The 23,769-nt window shown below is 42.2% G+C and overlaps 1 pseudogene; it reads left to right on the top strand.

Annotated features, from left to right (window-relative positions):
- The window catches only part of LOC149990150 (A-kinase anchor protein 4-like), a 49,649-nt pseudogene extending 36,662 nt beyond the window's left edge, over nucleotides 1-12,987 (top strand).
- The last annotated feature ends 10,782 nt before the right edge of the window (nucleotides 12,988-23,769 follow it).

Here is a 23,769-nt window from a genome sequence, read left to right as displayed (position 1 = left end):
CTCCATTTTGCCGTTAATAAAACCTGGATTAAAATAGTACCCATATCATACAGCTGCGTGAGAAATAAATGAGAAAATGCATGCAAAACACAGCACCGGGCAAATGTTCAGACCTGCAGAGTTAGAAACGCTGGGAGGGGGCCCAACTATCTGTTTCAATACGCTCTCCAGGTGATTCTGAGGCATGCCTGAAGTGTGAGTTTTTGCTTTATGAAGAACGCTGCCCACTCAAATAGCTAACCAAAATCTTTGTTATTATTTCAGATTCCATGACTCCATGCTTTCTGAATTATGTTTCCTGCCTGAACTTTCAAAACCGTTATTTGTTTCTTGAGCCCAACTCTGTAGCCCGTATCACCACGGATACGAAGAGAAAGAGAGAACCTGTCTTCAAGGTTTCAGTGTAGGTGATCCAAGAATAGGAAAAGTTGATTAAACCTAATGGTCACAGTATCATTGCATAAACTAAATTAGGGAGGCTAAATCTGAGGCTGAAAGATACTTGGTGGCACTGACAGGCAGACCAGTTTCATGAAGGCTGATAGTTCGGTTCAGTTCAACTTCATGTTGCCATTATTCATAATAATTACATTACAAACACAGGTTCCATTTTTATTAATAGCTCTTTCAAATCAAATACAAACTGAAAGCATAGTTAAAGTGTGATTTGTATGGCTATTCACAAGTTTGTATGGAGGAGAAGATATTTGGATAGAATAAACAAGGCTAGAAAATGAATGATGGTCTTAGGGGGAAAAAAAGGTGACCAAAGCTTCTGGGTTTAACATATTTATGTTTGTCTCTTAGAGGATAACCTAAGTGCATACTACTTTACACATATCCACACACTAATGTAGCATGTTCCTTTTTTTTTTTTTTTTTTGACTCTGAACATCCTTTCTTCCCCATCTGTCAGTACGGGACACTCTGAGAGCCTCAGCAGCTTAAGAGAAAGAAGAGGCAGTACCATATGACTGAGCCTCCTTGCATTTTCATTACTGGTTTATCATCCAAAAACTGCTCTTGTTAGCCTCCAGGATGACAAGGTTGGGGTACCATGGGACAGGGCTCTAATCACCAATAAGAGTTCTCTCTTTGTCGTTTGGAGGATTTGATAAGACATTTTTCCAGGCCCAGATCACAGATTTTCCCTCTGGGCTTGGAGACACAGAGGGTTTTTTGTTTGTTTGTTTGTCCGTTTGTTTGTTTGTTTTGTTTTTTTAACCTTAGGGATATACATTCTTGTGCTTGGAGAATAAATAAACATTTCCTTTCTTTGCTTCTTATTCCATAGACATGAGCCAGACACAGGAGCTCCAACTTAAATATCAGAAGTTCCCCGTGACAAAAGAGTGGTAAAGGAAAAACAAGTTCTATACTGTGGATTTTAGCCCATCGCTATGGACGAAAGCTCCCTTCTTGACCAAAATTAATTTTTAATAAAAGCTGTGTGTATTTAAGGTATATAACATAATGGTTTGATATAGTCAGGCTTATCTGAACCTTCTTCTCAATTAGGCCTCACCTTTGGCTTATAAAAACTCCAACTTTCGGTTTTTATGAGCTCAAGGCATGTCCTTAGAATGATGATCCCAGCCTCCTTAATATACCGGCCTGAGAAAGCTCAACATTGCCAAAAGAATTCCCTGTCTGTTTCAGCCAAAACCTGACCATGGGCCCCTGCCTCCCCTCCCTTTTCATAGAGCACTTACAGAACTTGTAATTGTAAATCCTTTCTCTGTCCCTCTGAGACATATCTTCTACAACCCAGAAATATCTGTTTCCAGGACCTGGGAGCCATCCCTTCGAAATGTAATCATCAAGAAAGACAGAGCCTCTGTTTCCCAATCTCTATGGAAGGATAGGAGTTCAACTTTGATAAGTGCCAGTTAGCAAACGCAGAGGCCCTGATCATGGTGATCAAACTCCGTTGGCCCCCAAAATGTCCCTCAATACTTTTCCTTTAGCACACCACAGCATTTAAAGGGCTCCTGCCTTTTGTTGCACTGGAGTTGAGCTCTAGTTATCTAAAGTCTCTCCTCTACTGCAGTAGCCTGAATAAAATCTACCTTGCCACCTTTAACAGATGTCCAGCTCTGTTTCTCTTCGATGCCATGAACTAAAAAGATCAGAACTGGACAACAAGTTTAAGACATGAAATCCTAGAGGTAACAGGGAAAGTAACAAATGAAGTCAGACCAAGACTATGAAACCCTAGCGTTTAGGAGAGTCATCTCAACCGATCTTTTAAAACTTCAGATGCAGTTCTTCTCATGTAGGAGGTTAAAGTGGAGACATGTGGAAAAAATAAAAGGAGAGAACAAAATAACACTTGAGCGCCCTGCAAGTCATTTGGTTGTGGGCGAGTGGTTCCACACTGGGGATAAGCTAAAGGCACCCCAAAGTGTAATGGATGACCTTCTAAAGAATACCGTACCAAGAAACCCAGCACTGGCGATAGTGGAGAATAATAAAGAGGGGCTTGAGGAGCCTCTGAAAGGCTGACCCTGTCCCAAGACTATTGGCTTTTATTCTGGGCTAATAATGTTTCATGATGAAGGTTAGAGCTTGTTGGACCAGTTAGGCACCCAGGATCCTAAGGACACCCAACTTTGTGCTGTTATTGTCAGCTATAGAAAGAAACAGCAATGTCATGAAGTAGAAGTCCTAGTGCTAGCTGGTGGTCAAGGCTTTAGGAGAGTATGGGGAGTTGAGGAAAGAACGAACATCTTATGTCAGACTGGAAGGATTATCATAGCATCCAAATGCACGAGAAAAGAATTATTTCAAGTTCTTATGAAATAACCTACTCCAATATTGCACAAGTCTTCTGAACTTCTTTTTGACTAAAAGTGTCTTAATGGCGAGATAAAACCACAGAAGCTGCTAAGGAAGTCTCCAACTTTCTATTTTCATACCTTCATTCAGGATACCCAGAAAGGACTTTGATTAACTCTGTCTCTAACTCTGAACCTTCAGGGGGGAAACCAAAGAAAATTAAGCTAAGATGTGAAAATCAACACTGCTCTGTGAAAAATAGACTCTACTGGTAACGAGTATGATTAGATTGTTCTGGAAGTCCAGCAAGAAGAAGAAAGAGAAAGGAGGTTTCAAGGTGTGAACTGGACAAAACATGAAAGGATTATGTGTACCCTTCTAGAGAGAACAGAAGGTTGTCATACAGAAGGCAGTTTGAGGTGGTTTTCATATGAAGAGATGTTGAGTTTGCCAGCCTGCTACACTTTTGCTGCAGTTGCTATGGTTTCAGGCATTGTGACCCAACAAACTCTGGTGTCATGTCCCAGGGTCATAAGCAGCAGGAAAGGCTTTGGCCCTTCAGTCTTGTCCAACTGCTGACAAGGGCAGCAGCCAGCTGCGGGTACCCGAGAACTTGACACTGCCCAGATCCATCTAAAGGGACACATCTCCTTTCTTGGTGGCACATTTTCAGCCAAAAGAACTTCATTATCAAGGTAATGAGTTTATATATTTTGTTGTTGTTGTTGTTGTTGTTGTTGTTGTTGTTGTTGTTTTTTACAGTTCTTTAGAATCTGGACACGAGAGACCTCTTTGCCTCCCTCTCTTTGTTTCTAGGCTAGTGATCTCTAGTTCTGGGAAAAAAGAAACCCCCTCTTTTGAGGGTATGGGAAGCCTTTTCCTAAATGTTTGGGAGACCCTCAAAGATCTTGGAGGGTTGGGGGGGTCATAAAGGGTAGGCATGTAATACTATCCGGTGAAAGGATAGCTGAGTATAGGAGGGAGAGAGGGAGATAAAAATGGAAGAAGGTAAAGGGAGGAAGGGAGGGGGAAAAAGAGGGGAAGAGGAGAAGGGAGCTAGAGGTTAAAGGGGTCTAAATTTTGAAGGAAGTTGGAGGAGAGGAATTCAATAGCCCTCTACCATTTGGCAAAAAGTTTCTCTTGTTAGTTAAAAAACAAAGTCAAATCCAAGTACGAGGTACCAAAACAATTCTACTGAACCCATAACTGTGTCTTCCTGTACATGGGTCTAAGGTCTTACATAACAAACATTATTTAGGGCTTTTTCCACTTTCTTTTTACTTTTAATTCCAGGCTGGGGTGGGAGGTGGTGGGGAGTGGTAAGAGAAGTTGGCAGAGATGATTATTCTTTCAAAAATAAAATTAAATATGGTTCTATGGGATCGGGGCCTGGTTTTTATAGCTATTAGACCGAGTTTTCTCAGTGTTCAGAATCTTGTTCTATTGTGGGATCTCATATGTTGTTTTAATTAAAAAGGTTATTTTTTCACTCTACTAGTGTTGGCCTTAGTCTTCTCCAATGGCTCTATGTGGTAAGTGTTACAGCTGTTTATCCCATTTCACTCCTTATATCATGAGAAAGGTTCTGGTTGAACTGGGGTTAACTAAAATTCAATTAAGGGGGATGAGGTATGCTTGATTCCTTGAAGGTGCTTAAGAATGGCAAAGGAAGTAGAGGCAGGTGAGATTTAGTGGAGTTTAGTAGAAATAAGTCTCTAAAGTTAATCTCCACGTTCTCTAAACTTCCTTTTAAATTTGCTTCCCAACGAAGTATGCTAAAATGATCCTGATAATTTCAGAGAATCCCTTTCCCACTACTCACCCCACCAGTTTCTAGCCTAACCCAATATGAACTACATAGCTGAGTTCCAGGGCCTTCTTATCCAAACTGAGCCAGTTTCTAAAAACCATATATAAGCCTTTCAGATTCCTTTTCTTTTGTCTTTCCAGAGGCCTGATAATATTGAGTGGTTACACAGCGCCAGGGGTGTGTGCAAGGTCAAGCTCCATAGCCCAAAAGGACAGCAAGAACAGGAACGGAAAGTGGTAAGATACTAAATTACTCCTACTAAGGGGTGGAAAGGATTGCTTTATGGATACAGATATCCTGGAACCCAGAATAGACTAATGGAGGGTGAGTGTCGTTTCTCTAAGATATCAAGTTCAGTAAAGTTTGTGGGCTGGGGGGTAGGGGTGGGGGCGGGGGCGGGGCGCAGTATGCTTATACATCACAGAGGGACACGTGAAGGGAGGGGGAGAATGAAGAGTAGCTGGGGAGGGGGGTGGGGGGAGCCTCAGGGGAGGGAGGAGTGGTGGTTGCCTAGTTTTACCAGCCTAATGGAATCATAATATCAGCTAGCTACAAGTAAGTTGCACTCAAGTGGGACTCCCACAGGAGGGCAAAATGTGTAATACTTCACATTTTTTATCACGTTCAAATGCCATTCGTACTGTTATGTATTTAATGCTTTTTTAATTGACTGACATTTAAAAATTACCATCAACCTAAGCAATATTATCCATAATGTCACAGGTTTTATGTTTTAGTATGTATTTTTCCTACTAAACAACAAAAAAGTACATATATTAAACACAGAAATGTTTATCCATGTATCACTTAAAGTTTTCTATAACATCAGTAGCAAAAACACCACTTTTGGGGAACGCTACGGTAGTTGAAAGTGCTCTAACTGAAAGCCAGGGAATTGGTTTCTTTTTTTTTTTTTTTAATGTTTATTTATTTATTTATTTATAATTTTATTTTTTGGTTATTCAATTACAGTTGTCCCATTTCCCCCCATTGCTCCTCCCTCCCAGCCCATCCCTTCTCCCACAGTTATATCCCTCCTCGTTGTCAATGTCCATGAGTCATTCATATACATTCCTTGACTAGACCCTTCCTTTACTTATCCCCCTTCTCCCACTCCCCCCTCCCCCCTACTGACTACTATTCTAGTCTTTGCCTATTTAGTTCGTTTGTTTGTGTTGCTCTTTAGTTTCCTGAATTGAGTTCTAATGTAAGTTTCAGCTTTGAGTTTGCGTCAGTTGGGCAAGGCACCTTTCTTCTTACTTTTTTCAGTAAATGTAGGTATTGTAATTTGGGCATCTCTGACAGGTAGGTATTCTTATCTAGGAAATACAATAATGATAAGATTCTCTCTGCCTAATAGCATTTATTGAGTACTTACTATGTACAGGTACTCTGCTGAAAGCTTTGTATTCACTCTCAATCAATCCTCACAAGAACCCCTATGCGGTAGGTGCTTTATCGTCTCAAAGAGAAACCGCAGTCTTTTCTCTAGAATTTTCCTCAATACGCTGTCCTAATTTGGTGCAGATATGCTTTGTCGATGTGTCCACCCTGAAAGTGGAAGATAAAGGTTCCAAGGTGAGTATTCTCTGCTCCCCTCAGAGTTGGAATGAGTGAGAAACTGCTGAAAGAGTTATCAGTGGCAGCATAATAAAAGGGAAAGTCTGTGCCAGAGGGTGGAAGGATGGAGGAGATTCAGGTGGGCAGCCATCATTTTTGAAAACCCCAAACCCCCGGTTGAGAATATACTGTCACTCTTGATGCCAAATCTCATTCTAGAAGGAACTTAATTTGCTGGTAGGCCTGAAAGAATTACAGCATGGAAGGTAGCATGTCAGAACAGTGAGAAAACTGTCCAAAAGTTTGACGATTCATGAAATATGATTCCTAAGATTTATGGATTTGTGAATGCCTCTGGAGGGGTAGTAATTTGTGAGGAGAACAATATCTCATTCTTCAAACATTAGCTAGCATCACAAGCCTACTTATCCTTCTCCATTGAAAGGAAAAGATAAGAGATATGACATTCATGTTTTGGAGAGGGCAGCTTGGAGAAGTCTCAAAAAGCAGTTATTCATAAGAATCTCACCACTTCATCCCATAGGATGCTGGTGGTTCCTGTTCCGGAGGTGACCTAACGCAACACCATCTGAAAGAGAAAGAAGTTATTATAATCAAGGCTACCGAGAAGCAAAACCAGTCTAAGGTATGCTTAGCTTCCGAGTCCACCCTTTCTAATTCCCAGAGTCCAGTGCTGACTCCGAAGACTCTGGTTCACAAAAGGTAAGAGAAATATTTCCAAACAAGCCCCTACATTTGACTACTATGATATTCCAGAGTTCACAGGCCTAAGTTCAAAGTCAGGTAAGTTTAATGTCCAGGTATCTAACAATGGCACTAATCACAGAGGTTCAGAATGCCCTTCCCTGATTGCAGGTCCCTACTCCAAACAGAATCTTGCTACCCTTATCCTAACAAAGATGTGGAATGAAAGCATGATCTTTTTCAGTGCTTTCTGTTTTCTTCTAATGGGCTTGTGTGCTCCACATTGCCCAGTGTCCAAAAAAAGAAAAAGAACAAGCATATATGGAACAGAGAGAATCCACAATGACCAAGAACTGTAGTGGCTTGTTCCCCAAACCTGTTGCCTAAGAGATTACAGACTGTTAGGTAGCGTAAAGTTAGAAGCAATTCGATTTGGATACCACTGTCACATGCAAGTCCTTTTGTTTTTCTGTAACTACCTAAATTATATCTGTTGGGCTCCTGGCCCATGACAAGTCACCTTCACAGTCCTACAAACCTGGAGTAGTTGATATTGAAATAGGATATTTGGTTTTATCTCAAAGGAGTCAATTTTTTTTTTTGTTCTGCATCTCTATGCTTATCTTATAACCAGGAACAACATTTCTGGCCTCAGACACATTTGGAGTGATGAGAGTGGCTCCTAAGGAAGAAAAAAAGTTTAAAAATATTCTTCAAAGAGTTTTGGGTTTAGTTGGAAGGAGGACTCCATTTTGAAGTCTTAAGAAAGGGATAAATTATACCTAATGTTTATTCTTAAAAGTGCAGCACATATTTCCTACACATAATGCAGGTGTCCTTGATTGTAACCTAAACCCATTTTCAAAATGTTGAACTTATCATGACCTCAAACTTCTAGGGATTCAGTAGAAAGTAAGGAGATGAAGCAATGGAAGGGGTAAAGAGGACGATGGTACTTAGCAAGGAGTGGAAGACATGTATAATACATATACACATATCTAGACATGAGCATATGCACATAATTTACACTGACACACAGCAATATATACAAAATAATTTATACGAGCAGTGACACACACATCCCTGGCTACATGTCTACATATGACACTGGTGAACACACACAAGCATTGAAACAACACATGTGTGTGTATATTCATAAACAATGACTCACCTACACAAAGGTATAGAGTCAGCTGCATTGACATACCCACATGTGACACATCAACATCTATATATGCATCCATGCACACTATGCATAAACATGCACACTACACATAAACATACACACATGAGCCTCGATCAAAACACAGTGACTGTACAAGTTCAGGTGATAGGCATGCACTCTTACACAGGGTGGGGCAAAAGTAGGTTTACAGTTATGAGTATGTGAAACGGTTTATTCTTGAATTATTACTTATTATTTTCCATACATACAACTGCAAACCTACTTTTCGCCCCACTCTGTAAATATACCTCATGTTGATACGCACACATACAAACTTAAGCAAAGTGACACTAACAACATTTGAATGCACTGATACATACCTTGACACAAATACAATGACATCCCCACTCACGTATTCACACAAGTACTCAAATACCCAGGGTGTGTGCAACACTGACACACATTCTCAATCATTCACGTAGCATATAAATATAACATAAACTGATACCCAATTTATTGACATACACAGTCATTATATTAGCACCGATCCACATTGAACATAAACATTTATTGATGTATTATCTATTATCTATTAATTACTATATATGTTAACATGTGAATTTATTCTTTTTTTTTTAAATAAATAAAAGATTAATTAGTTATTTTAACAATAGGAAATAACAATCCCTCCCTCTCAGACATTAAGACCCTTTATAATCTTATAAAGGACAATGGGCGAAGGTCTCAAGCTCCTCTAGCTGCTTCAAGCTGGACATGGTTGTCGTTCGTCCTACCTACCCTTGGTCCAGACATCCCTAATAAGAGTGGGGGTGTGGAGGGGAGGGTTGCCTTCCCACATGGGGAAGGATCGTGCAGACTCCAGGTCAGTTGGCTGTCCCCAGACAACGGCGTGCTTGGTTTAACAGGCTGGCATCCTTGTTGTATTCTGGGGGCAACAGATTTGGCAAAAGGGTTTAAAGACATCTTCAATCCATAACCACTAGATGACAAAAGGCAGGGATTAATTTTTCAATGTTCCACATTAGGGAAAAGAAACAGGCTTCTTTGGAGGAAGGTGTGCCAGGCGCATCTCACCTGTCCAAAACCCTTTTGCCCATTCTACTTAGTTTGGGCTGAGGGAAATAGTTTAGCTTTCCCCACTCTTAGACCTCTGGGCCCTTTCGGTCCAAGCCATTAGGATAGAACAGAGAAACCAGTTTAGAGTGAAGCCCACAAACCACCCCATTCTTCACCAACCCAGCCACTTAGTTCAGTCAAACCGTTGAGTCTCAGGAGGCCGCGCTGCAGACAGGATTAATACACATATAGGTATAGCTCCATGATACATTCTATTAGATTTGTATTATAAACAAACATGCAGATCACTCAAATCGACACTTGTCATTTACATATTCAGACACACTGACATACACATTCATTTTTACATTCACACAGTGTACAAAATGTACACGCTATCATACACACGTTGGCCCGTACAGGAAACATATAAAATCGGTATTGATGTCAACACATTGTTACACAGGCTTACACACAGGCAGGCATACATGTGCACTGACATGTGCACACGGACACACACGCTAACAACACAGACTGAACATTCTCACATCTACTGAGATGTCCCCACTTATGAATTGCTATACTGTTATTCACACACACACACACATGACAGACACATTGATACATTTTTGACACATGTTGAGATAAGCACACGTGCTCATGTGAAATTGACACGCTACCACTTGTGCTCAAAGGGATATAATTATGTATTATGTTTCCATGCAAATCCTAAAGGGTAAAACCCTAATGTATGCAGTTTAGAAAGATATGTCTTCTAAATAAAATAAGGGGGGAAAGTAGCCTCCCCAAACTCTTAGGTGTTCTTTTTTTTTTTTTTTTTTTTAGATGGACGGCTCTATATGCCTTTTCACACAAGCTCCCTCTGATCCTATAACTGTTGTAAATTGGCTTCTAAATGATATCCAGAAGTATGCCTTGGGTTTCGAACATGCACTAAGTCCCTCAGCCTCTAGCTGCAAACATAAAATAGGAGATGAAGATGAACATCACAAATTACCCTCTGCAAACTGCTACAGCATCTATGATGATAAACTGAATATCGATTACATGGCCAATAGAACTCAAAGCCCACATGTAGACATGACTGCAGCCAAGAATACCAACAAAAATCAGAGTCCTTCCACCTCTCCAGCAAAATCTTCTAGCACTAACAGGGCAGTAATCTCTCCTGAGGGAGAATGTCCCATGGATGACCTTTCCTTCACCATCATCCGGCTATCTAATCTGGTAATGGAGATGCCTTGTAATGAAATCAAGAAGTTGGAAAATGGAAGCAAATGCTTTCATCATTCAATCTATCCACCCTCTGGGGACAAAGGGAAAAACACTCCCCACAGCTCTGTGAGCAAGATCGTTTCTGAAATGGCCCATGATGCTGAGGAAATATCCTATGTGGAAAGGCGGGACACTGGAGAAGAGGGCAGGGAAGGTGGCAGGAAAAAGTTTATGTATAGTCAATTATCCAACAAGAACAAGGGGGTAGACAAAGAGATGTGCCAACAAGAGAGCAAAGATTTTTCACACTCTATCAGTAAAGGACTCACGGTTTATGCAAATCAGGTGGCATCTGACCTGATGGTCTCCGTTTTGAAGACCTTGAAAGTGCATACTCCTGGGAAGCCAATTCCCACTTGTGTGGTCCTGAAGAAGGTGTTGTTAAAACACACCCAGGAAGTTGTCTCTGATTTGATTGATTCCTGCTTGAAGAACCTGCATAATATCACGGCGGCCCTGATGACTGACTGCGACTTTATCTCAGCTGTCAAGAAGAGTCTGTTCAACCACGGAAAACAAAATGCTACACATATAATGGAGGCCATGCTGAAGCGCCTGGCTACTGTTCTGCTTGGAGAGAAGGAGTCTAAATCACAGCCTCTGTTGTACGCATCCTTGAAGGCCGGCTCCCACAGTCCCAAATACGATAACCAAAGTCAAAACCAAAATCTTGAATTCTCCACCATGAAAACTGAATTGAAGGGGAAGGACAAATGCAAAATAAAACCAGAGGAGTGCAAGTCATTGATTAGCGCTGAAAAAGTTGGTGAACACATCCTCAAGGAGAGCCTGTCCGTGTGGAACCAAAAACAACGAAACCAAGGCGAGATGGCTGGCAAAGCATGCGTGAGTAAGGAAGAAAAAAGAGAGAAGATCAGCCCTTCCACAGAGTCACTGGCGAAGGACTTGATTGTCTCTGCCCCTATGCTGATTCAGTACCACCTGACCCAGCAGGCCGAGGCCAAAAATGCACTTGAAGATGACTATCCTGGTTCCACCATAGGCCATAGGACTCAGAGTGCCCAATTTGAAAAGAACGCAAGTGACCAAAGTGCCAAGGCACTTTCAGTGAAACATCTAGAATCTTGTGGAGCTCCTGGGCCATCTACCTCTGTAAAGGAGACTCAACAACAGGCGGAGTGCCAAAAGTCCGATATGTCAAACATCATTCTATCACTGATTCAGAAACTGCTCAGTGAGACCTCCTTCAACAGTGAAGAGCAATCTGAAGGGGAGAGCAAGCCTTCTGAGCCCAGGCCAAACAAAGCAACTTCAATGTCCAAGAGAGGGGAAAAACAATTCCAGGAGAATTTAGACCTTGATTTTGCCAGCGGGATGATGCAAATGAACTGGCAATTCATCAATCAACTGGTAGAACCTGTGAGGAAGCTGTGCCTTATCATGGCTAGGTATCACAACAACAGGGAAGCCCTGGCCGAATTGGAAGAACAAGCAGCCTTGGTACACAACCCAAGTTTCCAAGTTGGTGGCCCCAGATGCAGTCACAGTAGTGCAATGTCACAGAACTATCGAGAGTTTTCTGGGCCGGAAGTCATCATCAATAATTGGTGCTCAACAAGTAGCTTGCAGAAACAGCTCCAGGCTGTCCTGCAGTGGATTGCAGCCTCCCAATTTAAGGTGCCTGTGCTCTGTTTCGTGAGAGATGATGATGGACAACTGGAGAAGGTAAGCAATGGCAAAGCACAAGAAGAAAGATGGTTAGACTGGGCAGGGGAAGGGAGGCAAAACTGTACTTAGGGCTCACGAGCAGTCCAAATTTTTCTCAAGTATGCTCTTTACTATGTGCTTTATGAATTACTTTATCCTCATAAAAAGACACAAAAGCAATGAACCATTAATTGAGGCTGTAGCACCTCGGGGTCTGCACATTTCAGCCAAGAGGAGGCGAGAAAGATTAGCTTTTTTTTTTTTTTTTTTTTAAATTCAGTGACCCTTTAAACAAACTACTTGGTAAAATATGTTTTAGGAAGGTGGGGGAGATGGCCACCCCTAACCTTGACCTAGCAATCAGCACAGACTAACCAAAAGACCCAGGCCTTGGAGAGAAGTATTTAGTAAAGACAACTGATTCCAGGTTTTGTTTTTTGATGCTCAAAATGAAGTTATGTTTTTCATTTTGATCTATGACATTAGAGGAGGGTCAAGGAAAAAGGAGAGGGAAGGCAGTCCTGGATCAGCGAAAGCTTTTACTCTAATCTTAGTCATGGGCGGAAAGGTGGGTGAGGGGGGTAGTTCACTTTATCCACCTGAGACCTTTCTTCAAAAGTATCACATGACTCAAGCTATCTCTGCTCCCTCCACAGCTTCCAGAAGTTTCAGCTAAGGCAGCAGAGAAGGGGTACAGTGTTGGAGATCTCCTTCGAGAAGTAATGAGGTTTGCCAAGGAACGACAACTGGATGAAGCCATGGACAACATGGCTAGAAAACAACTGCTGGACTGACTGCTCACTAACTTGTAAACTAACAGTCCCTTCAACAACTCTGTAGCTAGTCACCCCATCCCCACAGCAGCATTCCATGCCATCTGGGCGCCCCTTCATTAGGCAAGTTGAACAACACACTACACGACTGTCTTTCCCAATACGTCTGAGCAGTTGGACTATGCAAGTACAAGGTGTTAAATAAGCTAGGCAACAACATGAATTTAAAAATTAAAAAAAAAAGTCGTTGTGTTCTTTTTTTAAAATATACGTTCTATTGTTAACTTTTTTATTATTATTTAGATTTTATTTATTTATTTATTTCCAGAGTGAGGGGAGCGGAGGGAGAAAGAGAGGGAAACATCAATGTGTGGTTGCCTCTCACGAGCCCCCAACTGGGACCTTGACCTGCAACCCAGGCATGTGCCCTGACTGGGAATTGAACCAACGACACTTGGCTCGCAGGCCGATGCTCAATCCACTGAGCCACAGCAGCCAGGGCTAGAAAAAAAAAGTCGTGTTTCTTAATCAGATATATCTGAGGCAAAAGAGGGGAGTGGGTCTAAATCCAAGGATTAGTGATACAGTGTTGGGCTTGGGTCTATATCTGACCTTAGGTAATTTTCTGAGCACCCAAGACATAAAGATATAACTCATGTCCAAATCTCTAAGTAATATGGTTTGTCCATTATGATCCAGAGGTTTGCCACCTGTGGACCCCCTGTTTCTGCCACATTACACATATAACTTGATAATCTCCCCTCTAATCTCGAGGGTACGGTTTTCTCGGTCTTTGTCAGGAATTTGCAGATGGGCTACTGTGCTGCAGGAGCTCAGCTCCAGGCAGGTTAACTTTGGATTAAGTGAGACCAAAAAGTGACAGTGGAGTGTTTGAGAGGGAATTCATTCCAAGTTTATTTATTTATTTTTAAGTATATTTTATTAATTATATTGTTACAATAGCTCCAATTTTCCCCCTTTGCTCCCCTCTACCCAGCAGCACCCCTCCCCCAGCAACCCCCCCAACCCAGTCCATACCAATGGGTCGTACATACAAGTTCTGGCTTCATCCTTTCCTATATTGTTCTTTTTTAAAATTAATTAATTAATCAATTAACTAATTATTCTAACAATAAAAAATAACAATCCCCCCTCTCAGACTTAAGACCCTTTATAATCTTATAAAGGACAATGGGTGACGGTCTGGAGCTCCTCTAGCTGCTTCTGGACATGGCCGTCGGCCTACCTACCCTTGGGTCCAGACATCGCTAATAAGAATGGGGGTGTGGAGGGGAGGGTGGTCTTTTCACATGGGGAAGGGTCTTGCAGACTCCAGGTCCGTTGGTTGTCCCCGGACAATGGCGTGCTTGGTTTAACGGGCTGGCATCCTTGTTGTATTCTCGGGACAACAGTTTTGGCAACAGGGTTAAAAGACATCATTCAATCCATAACCACTAGATGACAAAAGGCAGGTATTAATTTTTCAATGTCCCACATTAGAGGAACAAAAGGGTTTCTTTGGAGGAAGGTGCCAAGTTGATTTTTTTAATTAAGTATATTTTATTGATTATGCTGTTACAGTTGTCCCAATTTCTTTTCTCTTTGCTCCCCTCCACCCAGTATCCTTCTTCCTTCCAGCAGTCCCACCCCCCTTAGTTCATGTCCATTGGTTGTGCATACCAGTTCTTCAGCTTCACCCTTTCCTATATTATTCTTAATGTCCCCCTGCCTATTTTGTACCTACTAATTATGCTCCTTAATCCCTGCACTACTTCTCCTCCTTCCCCTTCCCAGCCGATAACCCTCCAAATGATCCCTATGCCTATGATTCTGTTCCTATTCTGGTTGCCTGTTTACTTTTATTGGTTTGTTTTTATTTTTTAGGTTCTGTTGTTGATAGTTGTGACTTTGTTGTCATTTTAATGTTCATAGTTTTGACCCTCTTTCTCTTAAATAAGTGCCTTTAACGTTTCATATAATAAGGGCTTGGTGATGATGAACTCCTTTAACTTCACATTGTCTGGGGAGCACTTTATCTGCCCTTCCATTCTAAATGATAGCTTTCCTGGATAGAGTAATCTTGGTTGTAAATCCTTGTTTTTCATCACTTTGAATACTTCTTACCAGTCCCTTCTTGCCTGCAAAGTTTCTTTTGAGAAATCAGCTGATAGTCTTACAGGCACCCCTTTGTAGGTAACTCTGCTTTTCTCTTGCTGCTTTGAAGATTCTCTATCTTTGACCTTGGGCATTTTAATCGTGATGTGTCTTGGTGTGGTCCTCTTTGGGTCTAGTTTGTTTGGGACTCTGTGCTTCCTGGACGTGTATGTCTCTTCCCTTTGCCAAAGTTGGCATTATTTATTTATTTATTTATTTATTTATTTATTTTTACATAAGGTTCAATTTCTTGCTCTTCCTCTTCTCTTTCTGGCACTCCTATGATTCAGATGACGGCACGTTTCAAGTTGTCCCAGAGGTTCCTAAGCCTGTCCTCATTCTTTTTTTTCAATTCTTGTTTCCTCCTTCTACAATGGTTGACTGTTTATTTCTTCCTTATGTCCCAAGTCATTGATTTGAACCCAGACTTCCTTCCCTTTACTATTGGTTTTGTGTGGATTGTCCTTGGTTTCACTTAACTTAGCCTTCACTTGTTCCCTTCTGCATTTGCCACACTCCAGCATATCTGTCACATCTGTGAGCATCTTTATCACCAGTGGTTTGAACTCTCAGTCTGTTAGGTTGCCTATCTCCTCATCGCTTAGTTCTTCCACTGGAACCTTGATCCGTTCTCTCTTTTGGGCCATACTTCTCTGTCTCATTAACTTGAGAGGCTTCTGTGTTTGCCTCTGTGTTAGTAGAGCTGTCACAACTGCTACATTGGGAGGGGCAGAGCCTTAGGTCTTCGTTAGTATGGGGCGACCCATTTTGCCACGTTGTGGTGCCATATGAGGGAGAGGAGTCTGAGAGGGAACAAAGCTGCTTGCTCAACCCTCGCCCCTTTTCCAGGCACTTCTCCCACTTCCTGTGTGGAACTGGCTGTCTCTAGCTATTTCTCTGGCTGTGGTTCCCAGAATGGGTGGGTTTGTGGCATTCTAGGACTATGAGGGCCTCTAAACAAAGGAACTCTGCTGAGAGACCAGCAGCTTCTACCCATGCCCCAACCCCCACTGGCTTTCAGTCACGAGCAATGGGTTTTATTTTCCCTGGTGCTGGAACTGTGAGCTGCACTGTCTGGTCTGGTGCTGAGAGCTCTCCCCAGGTGTTCCTCCCTACTTTTTTTAAAGGTGTGACTGCGTTTTCCACTGGTCTGCCACTGCCGATGCCACAGCTGCCACTGCCACCTCACTGCTTCCTCTCTGCCCCGGCTCCATCCCTCCTGCCTCTCTGGATGAGTTTTTCTTCTTTAAATCTGTGTTTGTTGAACTTCCATGCAGCTCGACTTTCTGGAACTTCTGGGTGTCTCCAGTTTTGAGGTAGTTGTATTCCTTTTCAGTTGTGGAAGGAGATGCAGCGTGTCTACCTATGTCTCCATTTTGGCCAGAAGTCCCAAGTTTATTCTTGTGGCAGCAGGTGAGACAGGAACAAAGGATCCACGCTCTCCATGGTAAGCCGGTGGCAATTCTGCTTGGCGTCTCTGTGCTGACACTGCATGCCAAGGCATTTGCCACCTCAGCAAAGGGTGTATGCCCAGTCCATGTACACATTGCTACAGACTGACCCTAAGGGTGATTTTAAAAACAGGTTTTAGTGGTACTAACAAGGGTAGGTCTTGCTCGTCCGGTAGGCTGCATGCTAAAGAGATATCTTGAGATAACACAATAGCAGGTATCAGGTCCCTCCCTGGTTTTGTATACCACACCTTTACTCCCCTCCCCAGGGTAGTTTCTGTTGGGTCTGAATAACTACTACAGTGCAGTTTGTAGGACCAAATCCCTTATTCTCGCTGTGAACACTTCTTCATCCAGGCCATGAGTTTTCAAATTACAGTATAAATAGCATCCTTCAGTCCCAGTTCTCCTAATAGCTGCTGTAACCCAGTATACAACTGCCACCTGCTGGACGTAGATGGAAGATCTCCTGGGTTCGGCCACGTAATGCGATCAGCTGCCTTGATCCAATCTAACAGGGAATGATTGCCTGGAGTCTCGTGTGCATTCTGCAGCTGCTGCCTCAGCACTGGGTGCGTGGGGTTGGATACAAGCTTACCCATTCCCTGGCCAGGAAGTAAAATGCCACCCGCCCCTACATCCCATAATCTTAGCAACCAAGCCGCCAAAGATTCTGACGCCTTTTGCCAGAAGCAGCTCCCCAAATCCACCAGCTCTGCTTGCAAGTACGGATGCACTGTGGAGTGCTCTGTGACTGGCAGAGGGGGCTGGCTTGACCCTCAGTCATTCAAGGACACTTAGTCTTAATCTTCTGCATTACCACCACCGCCACCCCAGGCATGGCTGAAATGGGTGAGGTCTAGCCCTCCCCAACATCCTCCTCCTCATCCTCATCCTCCGAGGAGTCTATGACCTGTACCTCTGATCCTGTCACAAAACCAGTCCTGATCCAGGCCCTCAGGGTGGCCACTTCCACCTCTAATAGCTCCCATGTTTTCTCCCAGGCAGCCCTCAATTCCTGCTCCTGAGACAGGTCCTCTTTCAACTCTCGGACCTGGGCTTCCAATTCAAGCAACTCCCTGAATGCTTTATGCAGAACAGAGAAATAGCCAGCCTACAGCACCAGCCCCTACCCAGGCACCTTTCTTCCCTAGAGAGCCCCCTATCTTCAGCAGAGCCTCTTCTCTCACCTCAGGAGTCACTTCTACCCTCTCCCAATCTTGCAGGGGCACCGAAGCCTCCAACACGGTCACCACCATGAACCACATATCCATGCAGGCCAACCCGATAGCCCACCCTGAGTGGCCGTGCCCCGTGGCTGACCCCTGCTCCATAGCTTTCGTTTGTGGCAAGTCCTGCTGACTGTACCAAGTGCCGCAGGAGCTCAGCTCCAGGCAGGTTAACTTTGGATTCAGTGAGACTGCAAAATGACAGTGGGGCATTGCAGAAGGAATTCACACCAACTTTATTCTCGTGGCGGCAGGCAAGACAGTAACAAATTATCCATACTGCCTGGACAACAGGGACTCATATATATAAGAAATTAAACAGAAGTAGCACAGGGACTTCTACCAACAAGAACTGTGAGATAGTGTGGCACCTGCATACTAAGGCACTCTTTTATGTAAGGATAAGCTGGAGAAATACATGGATGTTGAGGCAGGGTTCTTGACTACAGTCATCATGACAGGACAGCTAGCTTAGACAAAAAAAAAATTGATAGGTATATTACTCAAGGACATTGTGACCACTTGCCACATGCACGCGCGCGCTCGCGCACGCCCACACACACACACACACTCCATATCAACTGCATGTGGCTATTTAGTACTTACTATTTAGCCATGGCTATTTAGTATTTACTGACTGAACTACAATGTGTTCTGATCCTCCCCCCTGTGTGAATAAAGTTTCCTTATAAGTCATTTCCTTCAATTGATGAGATTTCCTTGTCTTCTACCAGTCTGAAAGGAAATTTTTCTGAGAATAAACTACAGAATGGTAAATTCCTCATAGCCATGCCATGCGAATTCCATTGAGACTAGCACTAAGTTCCTAGATTTGTTGTATGCTTCTCAGAAGTCAATTATAATGCTAGAATTCATTGCAGATCAGATGAGATCAAGATAGTGGTTTCGACCCTGTGGTCCTCTACTAGCTAGTTTGCTGTGGCATACCTTAGCACCTTTGAGGTGCGAGTGGCTTTGTAGAACAAGCACAAGATGTGGCATCCTTCTGAATTCAAAAGTCAAAGCTTTTGCCTCTTACTAGCTACGTGGCCTTACAGAGTCACCTAGACTGTAAGCCTGTTTCTTCACGTGTAAAATGTAGCCAGAAATTACCCTCACTGTTTAAGCTGGAGGAATGGATGTGATGCTTTGCACAAGGTGAATCTTATAAATGTGGCTATGTGAAGGAAGCTGTATGTCTCAAAGCCCATCCTAACACATTTGCAAGTGTTCTTGATATATTTTAAAATAAAAACAAAATTCTCTGACAATGTAACCTAGAGAGACACTTTACGGGGTGAGGGGTGGGGGATAAGAGGCATGGAGGCAAACTTTACCTTCACAGTGCCTGGACCTGTCAGAAGGAAAGGCAGGCCCCTTTAAAGCAGAACCTTTAAAGCTCCACAACTCAAATGAAAGCTAGTCAAATCTTTTGCAGTCCCATCCCACCCCATGAAGAGCTTTGGAGTTGAGCCACTACAGATCCTTGTCTCTGTCCTTAGGAAAATCCTTAATAAACAAGTTACAGGGCCAGGGCTGCATTTCTGATGACTCAGATCTCCCTGAGCATAACTGGGGCCCATAGTAGTTTACTTCCTTGATTAACTTGGCTCTTGACTTGCTCCTGATTTTTATTATGAGGCAGCCTTAGGGATTCCTGGGACTCTGGAGATACAGCACAGGAAGTTATAAGTGCTGTTAAGTGGAAGGCATTGGGGTAAGATTCTCCTTGAGGGCTTTTTTACTTCTGATATTTCAGGATTATAAGAGTTTCTTTTCCATATTTTCTCAGGGAAACCTGTGTAGATAAGGTAAGATCAGGGTGAGGAAACTTGATTTTTGCCAGAACTAATTGACAAACTCCAAGAGAGAAAAGAATGCTTTGGGCCTCAAAGGGCCCTGGCAAGTGTCTGGAACAGCTCTGCAGTCTTGAGGTTTATCCCTGGAGGGTGGGACCCTGGCCTTTCACCTCTATAAATTGAGAAGTGCTCCCCGGCACCATATTAGCAATGCGGCCTTCCTCAGTGCCAACAGTTGGAAATGGGCAAAGATTTCTGCTGAGCCGCGAACCCAACGTGTAAAAAGGGAAGACAGGAGAAGAAGGAGGGGAAAATCACGATTATCTCCTGATAGGTGGTGTAATTAATTGGTTTGCTATCTCTAACAGTTTTAGTCTATCTGAGCATCAGGCATCCATTTTAAAAGGAAGTTGTGAGCATAACTCATCTAGAAGGTTACTGCAGGTCTAGGGCTGTGTTGAGGTGAAGTGTTAGAAGCACTTGCTTCAGGGTCACATTTTAAGGGGGTACCAGAAAACTCAGTAATCAAGATAAATAATATTTCAATGTACTATTTTTATTTTAATATGCTTTTAGTTCTTTAATTTTTAATTTTATTGTTGTTCAACTACAGTTGTCCTAATCCTTTTCCCATTGCTCTCCCCTGCCCCGCCCACCCCCACTCCCACATTCATAGTCAGTTCTTACCTTTTGCTCATGACCATGGGTCCTTTATACTTGCTCCTTGACTCGACCCTTCCCTTTCTTTCCCCCATTACTCCCCTTCCCCTTCCCCTTCCCCTTTGGTCGCTGTCAGTCTGCTCTTTGTTTATATATCACTGGCTCTATTTTGCTCATTTGTCTGTTTGTTTTGTTCATTAGCTTCCTGTATTAGGTGAGATCGTATAGTATTTGCCTTTCACCGCTAGCTGATTTCATTAAGCATAATATTCTCCAGGTCCACTCATGCTCTTGTGAAGGGCGAGAGTTCCTTCTTTCGTTCTGCTGTGTAGTATTGCACTGTGTAAATGCATCACAGTTTTTGATCCACTCACTTATTGATGGGCACTTAGGCTGTTTCCAGCCCTTAGCTAATGTAAATAACACTGCTATGAACATTGAGGTACATAGGTTCTTTTGAATTGGTGTTTCAGGGTTCTTAGGGTATAATCCCAGCGGTGGAATCAATGTGTAAAAAGGCAGTTCCATTTTTAGTTTTTTGAGGAAATTCCATACTGTGTAATGTTTTTTTAAGTCAAAATTAATAGCAGTCAGAGAAAGACAAGTACCATATGATTTCACTCATATGTGGAATCTAATGAACAAAATAAACAAACAAAACAGGTAGAGAACAGACTGACAACTGTCACAAGGGAGGGAGGTTGAGAGGCTGTGTGGAAAAGGTGAAGAAATTAAGCCAAAAAAGAAAAAGGAAAAAAAGACCCACCTCATAGACATAGACAACAGTATGGTGATTACCAAAGGGAAAAGGAATTGGGGGAGGCAGAGGATAAAGGGGAGAAAAATGGTGATGGAAGGGTGAGAAACGCTCACAATAAATCACTGGTACACAGGACTTGAGCAGCAAAGCGAGGCATTTATTCGTGAGTCTGCGGAGCTGGGCGCACCACCAGCCAGGAGCATGTGCGCGCAAAGTAGACAAAGTAAACTGGTTTTATACTAAGGCGATGAGCTCTCCTCCCCTCTCCTTCTCCCCGGTTTCTCCACTACTGGTTAATCCGGGTTCACAATCTATTCTAATGTGATTAACTACTTAACTCAGGGTGTGATTAACTAAGGGTAATCTAGTTATAGGTCTATGTCCAACTTACTGTACTTGCCAAGTTATCTAGCTACATCTTCCCATTTCTCTGTGTTTGGTGACAACAGTCTTTCTCCTTTTGAGCCCAGAGATATGTGTGAGGAGCTGCAGAATGTCGTTCCCTCGCCCCTTTTCCATGATTCATCTGTTAATTTTCTCCTGCTGGTTTGAGAGTCACTGGCTTGCTTCTTTATCCCTAACAGAAGGAGATATGACTAGGGGTGGTGAACACACAATACAATATACAGAAGGCTTATTATAGAACTGTACGCCTGAAACCTATAGATTGTAATTTTATTAACCAATGTCACCCCAACAAATTCAATAAAAAATTAATGCAAAAAATTCCTTGATTGTGATACAGAAGATACAGTAACAGTGCCATGCCAAACCATAATGGAACTTGAGGCAAAAGCAAAAATGGGTAGGCATTATATTGCCAAGGCAGTACTTAGAGAACGTCTTGTCCTAAAAACGTGTATCAGTACAAAAGAAGCCAATGCATTGGCTCCTGCTTAAAGAGCGTAGGGAACAAATCAAACAAGTTTAGGAAAGGGGAAATAAAACTTGGAGCAAGGAAAAAGCAGAGAAATCAAAGTTTCACTGAAACCTTACAAATATCAGGGAGAAGGAGAAGGATGTCTGTAGTGTTTCCTCTCTTGCTGAACATAGGAGTACATCTTCCCAACAAAGCTCATATTGCATTAATTGTGCTTGAAAACAGGGACAACACAAAATCGACCTTTCAAAATTCTGCTTTAAAATAGTTCTAATACGGAAAAAAGACAAATAAAAATGCTACTTTTGCAAATGATATATATTTGTACATCCATGAAAATCACGTCCCCTAATACCAGAAGTAATAAGTGAACTTTGCAGAAGTATAAGATAGAAAATACTAGTGAGGTGTAAGAATTTGCCATCAACTAAAACAGTTCCAGATTCTTTCTCCCCAGCGACTCAGAAACATGTAAAAGGTTGAGCACTACCCCTGCACTAAAGTCTTTGTGCTGTCAGAACATGAAAAACATCTAAAAATTGATTGTGTTTCTATATCCTAGAGCCACCCAGTCAGAGAAAGACAATGACAATATTAAACACTGGCATATTAAGGAAGGCAAGAAATGGCATTTACAGAGCACTTACTGAGTGCCAGACACTACTAAGTGCTTTAATTCTTCCTAAAACCTTGTGACGTGGTTTGTTATTAGCCATTTTTACCGATGAGAAACTAGAGGCTTAGGTTTAAAAGACTTTTGCAAGGTCATGTGATCAGTAAGTGGGAGAGTTGGTATTCAAATCCAAGTTTGCTTCTCTATGTTTCTTTCCATTCTTCTCACACTGTTTTCCTATTCATTCAGAACCCGTGTTTATTAAAAAACAAAGCCATAAAACATGAACGAGGAAAATAGAGGAAAGCTGATAAATACAGAAACAGACTATGCTTCTACTATAACTAAATAAAACAAAACAATATTCTCTAATTCAACACATAGGTCTCATACAATGCCAGTGTAAATCTTTATGGGATATCACTCCTCCCACAAAATATTTATTAATTACAAAGGGAAAAGGAGTAACTACAATAGATAAACCCCATCAGTCACATTTTAATTAGGTGATCAAGGTTAACATTGCCAGTAAAGATATTGACACCACCTACCTCCAGACATGATGTCAAGAGAAGGGCACATTACCTCTACGGCATTTTTGCAAAAAAAAAAAAAAAAAAAAAAAAGCATGACTCCGGCGTAATCATGAAAATGATTCGGTAAACTCAAATCGAGGGACATTATACAAAATACCTCACAATAATTGACTGCAAAGATTCACAAGGGAATGTTTTAGGGTTATGGAAATGTCATCTATGCACCTTGATAATAACAGAGGGGGGTGGTTAGTGCAGGTTTATGTGTACATTTCTCAAGGCTCAGCAAACTATACACTTGAAATTAGTAAACATTATTCTATCTGAACATTATTCTATCTAAATTATATCTCAGTAAAGTTAATTGAAAAATATAGACTTAATAAATACTTGTAAGGAAAATGCCTTGCACTATTCACGAGTTTCTTTGCTTTTGTGCTTCTCCAGAAAGTCTCTAATTCTGACTTTAGGCCCTGAGCCACCCTTAACTTGCAGCCCTCCCTCCTGCTTCTTCCACTTGTCTGTGGAGGCCCAGAGCAGGAAGTTCCTTTCTGTGAGAACTTCCCTCCCAGATCCCAGTCACATATCAAATGTGAAAAGGGTTCCAAGCCCTGGCTGCTGTGGCTCAGTGGATTGAGCATCGGCCTGAGAATCAAGTGTCGCTGGTTTGATTCCCAGTCAGGGAACATTACCAGGTTGCACATCAGGTCCCCAGTTGCGGGCGCGAGTGAGAGGCAACCATACAGAAAAAAAAAAAAAAAGGAAAAAAAAAGAAAAGAAAAGGGTTCCAGCTTGTCTTCTTGTCATGAAAGTCTCCTCCTCAGAAAAGCCTTCCTTCCTTCACCGAACTCTCAC

Source organism: Furipterus horrens, unplaced genomic scaffold (assembly GCF_987537825.1).
Source record: "Furipterus horrens unplaced genomic scaffold, mFurHor1.1.pri manual_scaffold_22, whole genome shotgun sequence".
Lineage (NCBI taxonomy): Eukaryota > Metazoa > Chordata > Mammalia > Chiroptera > Furipteridae > Furipterus > Furipterus horrens.
The sequence above is the reverse complement of the archived record's forward strand: the minus strand, read 5'-3'. Positions and strand labels throughout refer to the sequence as shown.